Here is a 16,844-nt window from a genome sequence, read left to right as displayed (position 1 = left end):
TTTTCAGCTTCAGAATGATCAGAATAGACTCTATAGACCGAGTCTGTTTTTAATGAACTGGTTCAATTTTTTCATGCCAGGCTAGTATAATTTAGTGCTGGCCAGAGAATGAGAAACTCCCTAAATGAAAGCTAGAAAAGAGCCCAGATAGGATGGTCTCCGATTTATAGGTGGGGGGCTATGAGCCAATATGTTAACGTTGATAAGGCTCCATAAGTCAATCTGGTTTGTCTGTCCTTAATGGACACATGGATTTTGTTAATAAACTTGGGGGGATGTGGCGATTTGCTTGGGATGAGGTCATTATCCTACAGAGTCTATAATAAAAAGTTGAGTTACTGGTCCCCAAGGACCCTCCTAGCTCTAAATGTGTGTGATCCCCGTGACCCCTCATTATCTCTCTCAAATCTCCAGGAATCTCCCAAAGGCAGCAGTGTAGGATTAGCCAGGGCTATTACCAGGCACAAGGAAGGCTTTAGGAGTGGGTGAAGGACACAGTGTATTCTCCTAGTTCTTCGGTATGCATTTTTGCAACCCTGGGGGGGAGGAGGGGCCAGAAATGGGGTTGAGACATGGAAGGATGGGAGAAGAACAAAAAGACTTGGATACCATCTACAACAACAACAACTACACCTAGCTTCTGCTGGTTAATCCAGGGTCACACAAATGACCTGCATGGGAGTCAGGGCTCAAACTAGCCTTCCTTATGAGATTTGGGAGTCATCTATCTGATTGTGACCATATTGCTAACTGGGCAATCAAAGGAAAAATACCAAGCCCTGATATCAAGGAAAAGGGGGAAGTAAGGATAAATTTAGTTATTTTTCTCAAGCATAAATAATGTTGACCTAGAAATATATTTGATAGTCACTCTGGAAAACACAGAAAGCTAGAGTATATCCTACTTTATTTTTTATTTTTTTATTATAGTTTATTTTTTGGAGAGTGATGTTTATTTCATTTGTCTTTAGAATTGAAAATATTTGGGGTCCTTAGGTGACTCAGTGGAGTCTCCTCAAACAGTGGTTTCACCCTGTGAGTCTTCCTTTCAACAGTAAGAATAAGTGGACTTTTTCTCTGATTCCATTTATTTCTTTGTATATTTGGAATCTGATGGCAGAACAGTCAAAGGGAAAGGGGCTCTCAAGGGGAAAGAAAAGGGAAGTGGGGGAAGCAAAGAACACAGCATCCTTGGGAAAACAGAAATCACTCTTGTGGCCCATGGTTCATACCATTAAGGAAGAGAGATATATGTCAGGTTGGAGGATGAGAGCTTCAGGAGGAAGGATGGAGAGCCCTGGAACCCTGATAAGGCTCTGATAAAAGAGCAAATTCAGAGTTGTTATTTCCCAAGGCCATGCTAATACACTCTGAACAGTGAATGAAACATTGTCGAGAGCCCACTGTTATCTGGGGAGTAGTGACAGATGACACAGTTCAATGGTAGTTCATTACTTTTTGTAGCTCTGAAGGTCTTTTTAAAATCCAGGTGACAGAGAAAGAACTAATAAAGAAAGCAAGGATTTTATTATTTTTTTGGATATATTACAGGATTCTAAACTAGATTTAACTAGTGTGGTTAGCAGGATTAAACAAATTCATCTCTTTGAGAAGGTTGAATGAAAACATTTTGGGAAGTGTTTCAGGCTAATTGGTTTTTTTTTTTATGTTGAGAGGGAGAGAAATGGAGGGAGGGAGAGAGAAAGAGAGACAGAGAGAGAGGGAGGGAGGGAGAGAGAAAAGAGAGAGGGAGGGAAAGAAAGAGGACAGAAAATAGGAATTTGCTACCAGGTGATGGATTGATGCTAGGAAAAAGCATCATTACCCATATTATCTTAAAATAACCATATTTTAGGAATGATAACAGGAAGAAATTGTTATGAGACCTTTTATTTTTGAAACTCCAGAAACACTTCAGCATCTAGTTTAAATATGTAGTTTAGACTTAAAAAAAAAAAACCCTTACCTTCCATCTTAGAATCAGCATTGTTTATTGGTTCCAACACAGGCAAGCAGTAAGGGCTAAGCAATGGGGAAGTGACTTGCTAAGAGAGGGAGGGAGGGAGGAGGAGAGAGAGAGACAGACAGATAGACAGAGACAGAGAGAGACAGAGACAGAGAGACAGAGACAGACAGAGAGGGAGACAGAGAGAGACAGAGACAGAGAGAGAAGAGAGACAGAGACAGAGAGGCAGAAACAGAGAGGGAGAGAGAGAGGGAGGGAGAGAGAGAGAGAGAAAGGGAGAGAGGGAGGGATAGAGGAAGGGAAAGAGGCTAAGAAGTGTCTGAGTTCAAATTTGAACCCAGGACCTCCTGTCTCCGAGCCTGGCTCTCAGTCCTCTTAGCCAGTCACCTAGTTCCTTTCTCCCCTGAGTTTGTTAATAGAAATAATGAATTGAGTGTTGGAGCTGCAGTCAGAAAGATGAGTTCAAATCTCTACTTTAAAATTGACTGTGTCACCCTGGGCAATCTCTCTCAAGCTTCAAAATGGAAAACCATCTGTGCCACTTACTTGACTGAGTGGCTGTTGAAAGAAACAAATGAGATAACATGTAAATCCTTATTAGGTCTTAAAAAGCATTCCTTTCCCCAACTACTCCCACCCCACTCAGTTCCCAAATCCCACCATTTTCTAGACTTCCTACCAGTTCCTTTCTTCAGAGATTATTTTCCACTCTCACTGTATTGTTATCTTGTATCAATATAGTTAATTGCAGGTTATCTCCCTCATTAAGATGTAAGTTCATTAAGGTAGACACTTTTTGGGGGGGGTTTGGTTATTTCTTGTTTTGCTTTTTTTATTTTGTTTTGTTTTTGTTTCCTCAGCACTTTGCAGGGTGTCTGGAACAGAGTGATGTTTTAATAAATATTTGTTGAGAGATGATCATCATTTTTCAGTTATAATTATTGTTTGTTTGATCTACTTCCAAATCGATCGATTCTTTTATTTTTTAATTATTATTATTTTTTTTTTATAAAACCCTTACTTTCTGTCTTGGGCAGAAGAGTGGTAAGGGCTAGGCAATGGGGGTTAAATGACTTGCCCAGGGTCATACAGCTGAGGCCACATTAGAACCTAGGACCTCCTGTCCCTGGGCCTGGCTTTCAATCCACTGAGCTACCCAGATGCCCCCAGCCAATTCTTTTATGGAATGATTTCATCTGCAGTACTCCTGAAAATGCATTTCTCAACCAAAGGTCAGATCGACAAATTATTCAGTACCTTTCCAACTCAATGAATCTTCAAGTACTCTCTGAATACCTATATGGACCTAAAGTTCTCATAATCATTTAAAGGAGAGTTCAGCCATATTTCTGATGTTTGTGTTCCATATCTAAGATCCCGTCTTAATGATAGAACTGGGAATGCATCCTAGGTACAGGAACTACTTATGACAGTGTATGTTGTTTTGATCCTAAATGATTTCAGCTAAGTTTTTGCTTCTTTCAGGTCTTCTAGACTATCTCCTGCATCACAGAGCTAGAGGAGAGCTTCTGTGGGGAAAGTGATAGGAGAAGGCAAAAGTCAAATTTGGTAGAAAGACTAATATCACTACAGAGTGGAAACAAGAACATTTGCTTACCTCTTCCTCAGGGCAATAACTCTCAAAAGAGATAAAAACAACCCAACTCTTTGATTTGATTTGATTTTTTTTGTTTTTTGTTTTTTACTTTTTAAAAATTATTTTATTTGGTTATTTATAAACATTATTCATTGGAAACAATGATCATTATCTTTTCCTCCCCCCACCCCCCTCCCACCACTTCTCCCATAGCCGGCCCACAATTCCACTGGTTATCACATGTGTTCTTGATTTGAACTCATTTCCATGTTGTTGGTATTTGCATTAGAGTGTTCATTTAGAGTCTCTCCTCAGTCATTTCCTCTCAACCCCTTACAGTCAAGCAGTTGCTTTTCATCGGTGTTTTTACTCCCACAGTTTATCCTCTGCTTGTGGATGGTGTTTTTTAGATCCCTGCAGATGATTGTTCAGAGACATTGCATTGACACCAATGGAGAAGTCCATCACCTTCGATTGTACCACAATGTATCAGTCTCTGTGTACAATGTTTTCCTGGTTCTGCTCCTTTTGCTCTGCATCACTTCCTGGAGGTTGTTCCAGTCTTTGATTTTATTAAGCCTATCAAGAAGCTGATTCATAAGAGGAGCTGGTTTGCTTATTGACAAAGCTAATCTAATTGGTCATTTCACAAGTCAGTTGGATACAGATGGTTAATTTGGTAAGAGTGGACAGTAGAAATAGATTTTAGATGGCAGACATGGGGATTCATGCCAAAAGGATCTAGGGAGTCGAAGACATAATCCAGACTGTCCCTTCTCACCTGTTTACACTGACCCAAGTGCACAGGAACATGGAATGTTTTGTTTTTTTTTAAAATCAATTAATTTGTTTGTTTTCCTAGGCATCTCTCTCCTTTTCTCCCCTCCCCACACTTAAGGCATCATTTGACCAAAATATGTATCTATATATTTTAAATAGTTTAAAGATTTTATTCTAACAATTTAAATTATAGTACTTATTTGTCTAAATGGAAACTGAAAACAAGTATACCAAACAGTTGATTACTAATTGTGTATTCAAAGTAGTAAGTTTCCACAATACCAAACAAAGCAGTTCTGAGTTTTTCCAAAGATAAAATTTCAACAGCTCCAGCTTCTTTAGTGTTATCAAAATACAATAGAAAAAAAAGCAAATTTTTTTTTCTACTCTTTGCACGTGTGTTCTCAGGATCTAGGCATATGGTAGGCAGTCATACATTACAGCAGCTACAGGCAGGGCTGGGCAAATTTCAGGAGATTTAACATGGCACAAGGGGTCCTCAGAGATTTCAAGTATTATTTTGCAAGAAGATGGACTCAGGAAGAGTAAGAAAGCCACTACAGGCTTCTGGATTGGTCCAGAAGTACCCAGGAGATTTTAAGGAAGGAGTTGGTGGGGAGTCAGATCCTCTGCACTTGTATGAGATACACGCTTTATTTAGGTTGCTAAGTTTTCTCTAAGAATGGTACTGTGATTTCCCCGAGGACTGGCGTTGGACTTTTGGTGGCAGAGAGAAACTGAGCTCACTAGGTGAGAGAGGGTTGTAAATACTAATTTCCTTAAGGGGCTCAGATGTGAACTTCCTCATTCTTTACATATGGAAAATAAAGCTGTTCTATATTTGCTATTTTGGACATCTGATGCCTTCATGGGAATAGAAAGCCCTTAGAGAGATATAAACCGTATTTGTAGGCTCTCTTTGGGAGGGGGCAACGAGCCATAAATTATTACTCATCAGAGACCCCCTAATTTTGAACCTGAAAGGTATGTCAAAGGAAAGGTTCCAAAGGATCTATTGACAACACAGGTTACATTACGTGGTATATAATGTATTACTAGCTGGTAATAATTGGCTTCCCCTAGTGGAATGGGCACATGAGGACCATTTGTTCTGAAAACCAGGAAGGCAGCTGAAGCAGGCACTATGGAGGTCAGACATCAGAGACGCCAAGGTCATCCACTGCATCCCAAGCCATCACCAGTCACCTTGACTTTTGTCTTGATGCTGAACTTCAATGACTTTTATAAGATTAAAAATGAATATCCAAATACTCCAAGCATTATATTTTATAAAGTTTATTAATAATAACTTCAAGTAAAGAGAAGCAAAGTCTCAGTAAAGTATAGGAGTAAAAATGAATAAATACTAGTATTTAAAAATATATATGATTTTCATACTAAATCAATAGAGAGGGAAAAGAAAAAAGGTTCTTTCAGTCAAGTGAGCAGAGCAAAGAGAGACAGAGATGCACACTGGCAACACTTTACCAAAAGCACAAGCTCTGAAAAAAGAGTCTTGTGGTGTGGGTCTCAGCCAAATTTATCTCCTAAGCATCTTTATGTAAAATGAGGATGCTGGGAATGTAGCTCAGGTGTGGCAAATTTTCCACCTGCACAAAAGAAAGTTCCCAGACCACACACACCGGAGAGGAGCATGCAGAGCCACCAGAGAAGAAAAAAAGGAGGGCAGGGATACACACAACTCCATACAAAATGTGAGCACAGCATGCAACGTGATGGAAAGAGGAAAGGAATTCTGGGGAATGTCATCCTGGGCTACAACATTCTAACTACACACTTTGGAAGAGAGAGTGAGGTTGATGACTTTGTGCATTTCTGCCTTAATTAAACTCAATTCTCAAGGGCATCACTCACCATCCACTATTTTACCTCCAACATTGTGATGTTGAAAATGAAGGACAAGCAATGACAATTATTATAGTAAATGATATAGACTAAGTTAACTTGTAAAAAACTGATGAATTCCGTAAATTTTGTGTTTCCTTCTCTTTACTCCCTGACTCTAGTCAAGAAAAGAAGGAGGCAGCTAGACAAACTGTGTGTTAGATACGTACAGTGGAGTGGGAATGGAGAGAATAAATACTTTTTTAAAAATTTTAATACATCATTGTATTTTATTTTTTTTGTAGTAATCTTGTTGTTTATTAATAGTTCAGTTGTTTCTGACTCTGTGATCCATCCAGTGGATGATAGCATGCCAAGTCAGAATAAATGCTTTTTGTCAAAAAAAGCAACCAAGTTCTTAAGTCACTTTGCCCATAATTTTTGATTGACAGACATAAGTGAAGCTTGATCTGAGTTTTTTCAACGGATTATCCAATTTTCACAAATACTTGCTTTTAAGGGGCCAATTCTAACACACCTTTCCTTAATGAATTATAGTAACTTAAAACAGACTACACTTCAATGTTTATACTTAAGCACCTGGCATTTTTATTTGTGTGGTTACGCATCCATGAAGACTGTCTTTTTGTTTTTTATATATAATCATCTTGAATTGCTACAGGTGAAAGAAATCCCTGGAAGTGGCACTGAAAGATGAGTATTTGAATGGACAATCTATTTAGCATTTATTCTGGTGTCTGGTTGTAAGGGCGACCCGAGGAATCTGAGCCCTCAACCAAGGAGGTGCAAAAGCTGGGCTCAGAGCCATAACATCACAAATCAATCTGGCGGCCTACAAGGGGTCCTGCCTACCTGCCATGCTGAAACCTTGAATTCTGGACCTGAAGGCTCAGCTAAGGTGCACAAGTAGCTGACTGATTTGACTTCTCTTAAATACTTCCAAATTATTGGAATTATAGGAAGTCTTAGGTTGATCCATTAAGAATGAGCCACATGGATGATTCAGGCTAGTTTCTTTTATGGTGAGATGGGATGAAAGGCTCCTAGTTTTTACTAGGTCTTCTTTGGATCGGTTGAAATTGGCCAGAGCATAAAGCATTGGGCTTGAAATCAAGAAGACCAGGGTTCAAATGGGTCCGCAAATACTAGCTGTGTGATCCTGTATAAGTCACTTATCCATTGTTTGGCTCAGTTTTGTCCCCTATAAAGTGGGGATAATAATAGTATCTACCTCCCAGAGTTCTTACGAGGTTCAGATGAGATATTTGTAAAGCATTTAGCACTTGAGGCACACAGTAAGTGCTATGTAAATGTTAGCTATTATTAGAACATTCCTTCAGACTGGAGGACTTTCTTGCAGATCCCCAAATTTTAGGATGCAACTTTTTATTCATAAACAAGTCTTTAGTAAAAATAAATAATAAATGAATACAAATAAATAATAAAATACAAATAAAATAAATAAATAATATAAATGAGTACAAATTAAAAATGAGCAATATAAGCTTAAAGCAAACATGCTATTTGAGACCACAGGAGTTGTTTACACTCAGTGTCTCCACTTTCTCACCATCAATTTATTCCTTAAAACTTTTGATATCACATTTTCCTATTTGAAAGTGTTTTCTCAAGTCACCAGGAACCTGCCAAATGCCAAATTCAGTGGTCTTTTCTTAAGCCTTGGCCTTGATGCTGGCAATATTTGACACTACCACCTTTTTTCTTTTGAGAAATAGTAATAGAGAATGGAAAGATTGTTAGCTCTGGGGTCAGAGGACTTAAATTAGAAACCTAGCTCTGCAATTTAACTTGTGTGACCTTGGATACATCATTCTAGTTCTTTGGTCCAGGGTTCCCTTATTTGTAAAAGAAATGGGCTACACTTGATTTCTAAGGTCATTTCTACTTCTCAAACTCCTTTTAAATTTAGCATGAAGGGGGTAGCTGGGTAGCTCAGTGGAGTGAGAGCCAGGCCTAGAGATGGGAGGTCCTAGGTTCAAATCTGGCCTCAGACACTTCCCAGTTATGTGAAAGTCACTGAGAAAGTCCCTTGACCCCCATTGCCTAGCCCTTACTACTCTTATGCCTTGGAGCCAATATACAGTATTGATTCCAAGACTGAAGATAAGGGTTGAAAAAAAATTAATAAATTTAGCAAGAATTCTTTGGAACATCAGCTTTTTAAGGGGGGTGGGGGAGAGGGAGGAATTCAATCTCTCCTGTTTGCACTTTCAAATCCTTCCTGGGCTCCCATGCAGCTCAGATGCTTCAGACCAGTTTGGTGTCCACAGCTTACATGGCGAATGCTTCGGTTTCTAGCTCTACAGTACTTCGGATATGAAAATCATTTCTGGACTTTATTAATGGCCAGTTTCTGAAGTGACTTCCTGAGGGATTTGGGTCCTTTAGATCAGGATCCAAAGGAATAAGATTCCTTATTTTTTTATGAGACAGAAAAGAAAGTGTCAGATAGAGCTACCTGTTTCCTAGCTACTTGACTCGGGGCTAGTCATTTAATTTCTCTCAGTGTCAATTTCTTCAACTGTAAAATGGAAATAATTATACTAACTTTTTTACAGGTTAGTGTGAGAATCAAATGAGAATATAGAACTATAAAGCACTTTGCAAACCTTAAGGTATTGTATGAATTTGTATTATCAAAGAGCATCTCTAATTGATAGAATTGCCACTCTCCCCACCCCCCAATTCTCTGAAAGGAGGGGTTTTCGCCATCTTTTTTTTCCCCTTCTCATTCTGCTCTTTGCAAAGAAAGAAAAGCAGTCTGCCTTTGTTTTTCTTTCTGGTGGACCAATCTGAATTAATTTTAAAACAATGCTTAATTAATTAATTTGGCAGGGTTTCAGTTAAAGAGTTTCTTTGGAGACTCCAGTATCAGTTGCTTGTACCAAACTTTCAGAACAAAATGTCAATCAGATTTTTGAACTAGGGATCCACAAAGTATTTATCCCATTAAATGCTCACTATGTTTTAGGAAGTGTGCTAGGTGCTTAGGACACAATTTCAAAGAATGAAACAATCTCTACTTTAGAAAAACGGACATTCTAACATCTGAAGACAGATTCAAATGGATTTTGGGACAGAAATAATAGAAAACCAACTTCAAACTTCCAATACTTCAATTTAAATAAAATACTAATTGGGTCACAGGACCAAAGATTAAGAGTTAGAAAGGGCTTCTTTGTGGTGGTGGTTTTATATATTTATATATATTTATATATGATTTATATATATATATATATAAATATACATTTATATATTTATATATATATTTATATATATATATTCATGATTAAAATCACAAAAACTAAATAGTTCCTGCATTCAAGTTTGGTCATTTTCAGTCTTTTCCACTCATCATGACCCCATTTGGGGTCTTCTTGGCAAAGATACTGTAATGGTTTGCCATTTCCTTCTCCAGCTCATTTTACAGATGAGGAAACTGAGGCAAAAAGGATTAAATGACTTGTCCAGGCTGACACAGCTAGGAAGTCTCTGAGGCTAGATTGGAGTTCAGGAATATGAGTCTTCTTGACTCCAGGATTGGTGCTCTGTGTATTTTGCCACCTCGAAGCCCAGGACAGGACTTTAGAAGTCATCTAGTCTACCTCTCATTTTATAGTCTTGGAAACCAAAGTCCTGAAATATTGTGAGTGTCCGAAGGTGACGTACATAGTAGACAGAGGGATAGTCAGCAAGAGCCAGGTTCAAATCTAATTAGGTAATTAGGTAACCCAAACAACTCCAAAAGACTCTGAGTTGCTGATGGGATGCTCACTTGCATTCAATGTGGGCAGTTTCTACACTGGGCACTTTTCATAGTTCTTAAAAATCACATCAAAACAACAAAAGCAATAATGCTATCATTAACCAATTATGTGAATATCATATTATAGAATTAGGGATAGGGAATCAAATTTTGTTTCACTGTATATTTTATTTAAATTACATTTTATAAATATATATTTGAAAATACAGGTGTCTAGATTTTCCCCATTTTGGTTTCAATATATTGCTAGTTAGCATAAGAAATCAAATGGGAGTTTTTTAGGAGTTTTGTGGAAGCCACAGAAGATGCAGAAAAAGTTTAGGAAATCAGAAATGCATAAAATATATGTAGAGTATTGTGTATCAACATATTTTTTCTTTTACTATCATAACTATATACAATTTCTTTTTTTTTCCCCCAAACCCTTACATTCCATCTTGGAATCAACATTGTGTATTGGTTCCAAGGCAGAAGAGTGGTAAGGGCTAAGCAATGGGGGTCAAGTGACTTGCCCAGGGTCACACAGCTAACAGAATTTCTTTTTTTAAAGTTAAAATAAAAAAAAAGTTAAAGTTTGCTAAAAGAGATGATACCCAAAGGATAGAAATGTTAACACTGACCTACTTATAGCCCATGACCAAATAATTAACACAAATTTTACATTAAGGTACTGTAAACACCCCAAACAAGAAAAAGAAAATTTTCAGATTTCTTTGGTACAAAGAGAGGGTCAAAAAATTTTACTTGGATTTTCCAGATTGAGGGGTCTTGGTGCCCCAAACCCCCTTGATGTGGAAGGGATAGCTGTATATTATTTAATCATAATAATATATTATTTTTGGAAGTATGAGTATGTTCAGTTATGGCAAATGAAAATTAAAAAGTGAAAGAGTGAAGAAGAGAGATTTCTTTGTATAGGAGAATGCTAGTCAGTGACCTTGGTTATTGGATGGACCACTCAATACTATGTATACTAAGAAGCCAGACGCAGGCATCCTTCCCAAGGCTATTCACTGCCATTTGATTTTTTTTCTTTATCTTTATATTTTATTCTTATTCATCTCAACTCCTGAAATTTACTTAGCACCGTAACCAGTGCCAATTCTCCTTTGATTGCTTTGAATTTCTGCCTTCTATTTCTATGAGCAGCCCTTTCAGAAGTTTAAGACAAGTCACGACATCCCCCAGTGAGTTAAAAAAATTGAGAAATGAAAGATGTCGAAAGTCTATTTATGAGAAAAGTCTATTTGTGTCAAAAGGTGCACGATCACATTCCAGTGTTTCCTTTTCCCCATATAATGTAATTTTCTTTTGTCTTTTAGTATAATATTTTAAAAGTTTCATGCATTTTTTTTTGCTTTTTCTTATCATCAAATGAAAATATGTCACCTATAGGGAAATTTGCTCTTGTTTTGAGAAGGAAGAAAAACAAACTCCAAACAAAGTTTTGAAATGTCCCCTTGGGTGGGATTTATATATTTTATATTCTATTGTGTGATAACCCATCTGAAATGATGTAATAAAAATGAGGAAAGTATTTCTGTAATACATTGTGACTTGCTTTACAAATTGCAATTCTGGTTTGTCTGTTTTTTCCCCTTCCACTACATGGTGGGTCCATGTGAAACTGGGATCATTATCACCAGTCAAAAAATAAATAAAACCAACACATCAAACCTGGGAAGGCAGAATTTATAATGCTAGAAACTCAGGAAAAACAACCTTTCAGACTAAGATGCAAAGGAATCAATGCTAATTATTTAGCACTATTTTGTCTTGCTGCCTTTTGCATAACCTTTGGACATTTTACACATTTGAGATGATGCCCTTTCGAAACTATCTGGTGTCTGGTGAAAAAGATCTGGAGGATTTATAAAAAGGGATAGGGGAAAAAAAAGGGATAGGGAAAAAAAAGGGATAGGGAAAAAAAGGGATAGGGGCTTGAACTATGTTTCACTGTATATTTTATAAAGATTTTATATATATTTATGTTATATATGTTTATAAATATAGATTCAATTCTAAATAAATTCATGAATAAATGTTATATTATAATATAGGATTATAAAGTATTATAACTTATTATAAATATATTATAATTATAAATTTATTACAAATATATGATAATATAGATATATGTAGAAATAGGTTTGAAAATAGATATATATTTGAAAATATATATTTTTAAATCCCTTCCATGTTGAGGTTCAAAATGGAGTCAATTGAGGATATCATCTGAGGATGATGGAGCATTAAAAACAACCATGACCACAACCAAAACAGTAATGCTCACTCTCCTAGGCTGACTGTGGAGGTCCAGTGTCTAGGAACTAGAAGGTGATGATTGAATTGTATTGCTGTCCTCTCTCCTGAGCAGAACCCATCTAATGGATTGTGTTATGTTGTGTTGGGCTCTATAGAAGAAGGTTCAAGAGTCACATCTCCAAAGGACACTGACTGGTTGGAGAAGCCCTGAAGGATTGGGGAGACCAAGTTGTTAACCCTGGAGAAAAGGAGTGTTAGGGGGCAGGTGAGCCCTTCATTTAAGCATCTGAAGGGCTAGGACAGGAAAGACAGATTTGCTTTCTTCTGTTTAAACACTACCAGAAATCTGGCAAGGCAAACTTTGGCATAATACAAGGAACTACTTCTCAACAATCAGAACTGACCAAAAAATGGAATGGGTTAGCCCAGGGCAGGTACTATAAAAGCTTGTAGACTGATGGGGGTAGGTGCAAGTAGTAGTGAGTTTCTCTTCACTGGAGATGCTCAAGGGGAAGCTGGGAGTACCATTCACTGGTCAGTCCGTGGAAGAAATCCTTAATTGGGTATGGGTTGGATTTGGGGTCTTCTGAAGCTCCAGGCATCCCTCAACATGTTAAATGGTTCCAAATTTGTAGCCCCAGCTGAGTGTGATGCCCCCTCAAGAGCTTGGGGCTCCCAGGAAATCAAGCAACCATGTGAGTTCTGTGAACATTTTTGGTTAGCATGTTAGTATGTTTATTAGATTCCCTTAAAAAGAAAATCGAGAGCCTGGCCCTGACCTGAGGGATGGGATAGAAAGCCAGAGGAAGCAAGGAAAACTCTGCTGGGGCTGCAGTGGAGAGGGATTCAGTGAAGTTCCATTGAGGAAGCATGGGAGTAAGTCCTGGGTTCCATATTGGTTTTATTGACTGGAAGGGGCCAATGGCTAGAGGGAGAATGCCCATGTGCAGGATTCCTGGGGGGACTGCTTTGCTTCTAGACAGGGGAATGGTGGAGAGAGTTCCAGGTCTGACTCCCATGGAGGGTCATTTACAAGTCATCATCAGGACTGTAAAAACATGGATGGAGGACATAAAGTGCTGGCCAGAATTCTGGGTTAGGAATCAAGATCAAGATGAATTTCAGGCATTTCACCATTTTACTCAGAACTGGGACTGCTTGACGGCAGAATTTAGCATGGAGTTGGGAAAAGAATTCAGTTCATTTTCTATTTGGGGGTTCTTGTTTGTTTAAATGATGAAAACTTATTTTGCAGGTAGCTTTCATTTTTAAAAATTTCTTTATTTTAATAATATTAACAATATTTATTATATATCTATCACATATAACATATAATATATTACAGACTTATGTGATATATTAATGTTATAATATAATAATTAAAATTTTCCACATAAGTTTTCCAAAGTTGTAGGATTCAGTTGTCTCCCTCCCTTCTTCCCTGTCCCCCTCTCAGATTTAACAAGCCACTCAGTTTGGGTTATACATGCATGACCACAGGTAGCTTTCTTTAGAATTCAATCCTGGAGGGTCCTGAGGAGTCGGTGAGGACCAAGTGTTTGGGAAGTAGCCTGGCAAAGGAGTGAGAAGGCGCCCAGTGAGCGCATGGGCAGAGGAGATATTTTCAGCCCTTCCTTCTAGCTTTGCTCCCGGGTCTGTAGTTTACCTTGGACCAAACTTCCTTTGTAAAAGCGGGCTTGGCCTTTATAGATTGAGCTAACAGAAACATTTCTCCCCAGCAATGGGATGCAGTCAGAGGCACACACACACTACTACAAATAAAACAGGTCTTTTTTTCAGTTGTGTCTGACTCTTCCAGACCTCGTTTGGGGTTTTCTTGGCAAAGATACTAGAGCGGTTTGCCATTTCCTTTGCCAGCTTTTTGCTGACAAGGAAACTGAGGCAAACAGGGTGAAGGCACTTGCCTGGGGTCTTACAAAGGGTCTTGGGATTTAAAGTTAGGAAGATGACTCCAAGAGCAGTGCTCTAACCATTGCATCACCTACCTGTCCTATATATTTTTTATTGTATTAGAAATGAAAATGTCTTCCTATTATTATGAAAATAGTTTTGACCTCCAGGACCCCCTGAAAGGGAACCTGATCCACATTTTACGAATTATCTAGCAATTTAAGGTTCACAAAACACTTTCCTCCGGGTCTGGGGAGAGAGAACAAGTTTTAGATTTCCATTTTACACAGGAAGAAAGAAAGGTTCAGACTGGTGAAATGGTTTGAGCTGTAACTAGGGCAGTGCGACTAGAGCTTTGCTTCTGAGCACTGATATTTAGAGGGTGCTGACAACATTTGTAGTCATTCACCAGCACAGAAACAACTCAGGTTAATACTGGGTTAGCTAGAATAATTAGTCGAAATAAGAAGCTTACTCACCCACTTTCTCCTTCAGGAGGCACACTACTGATACAGGACTACTCTACTCCCCCATTCTTTCTCCAAAAGCATCTTCCAGGAGTCTCTGAATTTCTGTACTTCTTTTTGTGCTATTGAAAATTTAAAGGTTTTTTATTTTTTAAAAGTTGACTTGAAGACATCAGTTGTGTTGTTTGCCAAGTTGGTGTAAAGTTGGCTTTAGTTATAGCTTTGAAAGTGACTCGTTGGTCACAGCATCAGCTTATTACTCATTAAATTTACTATATGAAAAGAAACAATAAAGTATAAAAACACTATACAAATATACTATGAAATAGCAGAGTCAATTATCTTTCTACAGAATACGCTACTGGCTCCTTAAAGAAAAATGATTGATAACAGCTCATTTTAATCTTAGAGGAAAGCTTTCAAAATAAGCTAGGTTATATACATCTCTTATAATCAGAGATGCAAATCAAAACAACTCTGAGGTATCACCTCACACCTAGCAGATTGGCTAACATAACAGCTATGGAAAGTAATGAATGCTGGAGGGGATGTGGCAAAGTGGGGACATTAATTCATTGCTGGTGGAGTTGTGAATTGATCCAACCATTCTGGAGGGCAATTTGGAACTATGCCCAAAGGGGATAAAAGAATGTCTACCCTTTGATCTAGCCATAGCACTGCTGGGTCTGTACCCCAAAGAGATAATAAGGAAAAAGACTTATACAAGAATATTCATAGCTGTGCTCTTTGTGGTGGCCAAAAATTGGAAAACGAGGGGATGCCCTTCAATTGGGGAATGGCTGAACAAATTGTGGTATATGTTGGTGATGGAATACTATTATGCTCAAAGGAATAATAAAGTGGAGGAATTCCATGGAGACTGGAACAACCTCCAGGAAGTGATGCAGAGCTAGAGGAGCAGAACCAGGAAAACATTGTACACAGAGACTGATACATTGTGGTATAATCAAAGGTGATGGACTTCTCCATTAGTGGCAATGCAATGTCCCTGAACAATCTGCAGGGATCTAGGAGAAAAAAACACTATCCACAAGCAGAAGATAAACTGTGGGAGTAAAAATACCGATGAAAAGCAACTGCTTGACTACAGGGATTGAGGGGATATGACTGAGGAGAGACTCTAAATGAACACTCTAATGCAAATACCAACAACATGGAAATGGGTTTGAATCAAGAACACATGTGATACCCAGTGGAATTGTGGGCCCTATGGGAGAAGTGGTGGGAGGGAGGGGAGGGAAGAAAAGAAAATGCTTTTTGTTTCCAATGAATAATGTTTGGAAATGACCAAATAAAAATTAAAAAAAAAAAGCTAGGTTAGGGAGAGTTAGAGAGGAGTTAAAGAAGGAGGAGGGCTAAGAGTGACAAAGGTTCCTAACTGTAGAATAAAAGGGGGGGGGTGGGGAGAAAGTTTGGGGGTGGGGATTTCTGCCTGGCTGGGGTGGTGGTAGTGGGGAGCTGCTCATTTTAATGAGAATGGGCAGAACCCTAGGGTTTCTTGTGAAAAGCAAGGCATCAGTGAATAGTGGAGGTGATTTGCTAAATTGGATGGAGTAAATGACTCCCCTCAGTCTGTGAATGTAATGACTGTATGAAGTTTACAGTGGGAGAAGGGGTTACATTTTAGGGAGTTACAAATGTGAGTCAGTCCAGCCCCAGCTGAGAAAATAGCCACCAAGTTTGACTGGTCTGAACATTTCCCGTCAGGCTCCCCTTCAGGGTGCTTGCTTGGAACCTTCAAGCCCAGTTAGGAGGCTGCTCTCAGCCGCTCCGCAGGCACCCCGGAAAGGTACGCCCGCCTCGTGTCCATAGTGGCTTTGGTCTTGTGTAGTGTTGTTGGCAACGTGAGCTCCAGGAGGGCAGGTACGGCACTCCCCTTCCCCTCGCGCCCCCTTCTCTCTGCACCCTTGGGACTTAGCGTGGGGCGGAGGAGAGTGAGCGCTTAATGAAAAAGCAAAGGGATGGACCTACAGGCTTGGCTAGTACCCCCGACCCTGGGAAGCTCGGGAACGGTGCAAACACAGTGAGGAGAAGAAGGGGCAGAGGCTGGAGGACTGGTGAACTACCGGCTGGTTGCACTCAGGGAAAATGAGTGACTGCCTCAGGGGCTGAGCAGGGCGGAGCCCGCGCCCCGGGTGGGGAGACGGACGGCGTTCTGGACCAGGCGGAGCGAGGCAAGAACGA

Source organism: Monodelphis domestica, chromosome 5, assembly GCF_027887165.1.
Source record: "Monodelphis domestica isolate mMonDom1 chromosome 5, mMonDom1.pri, whole genome shotgun sequence".
Classification (NCBI taxonomy): domain Eukaryota; kingdom Metazoa; phylum Chordata; class Mammalia; order Didelphimorphia; family Didelphidae; genus Monodelphis; species Monodelphis domestica.
This window is presented reverse-complemented; position numbering follows the sequence as displayed.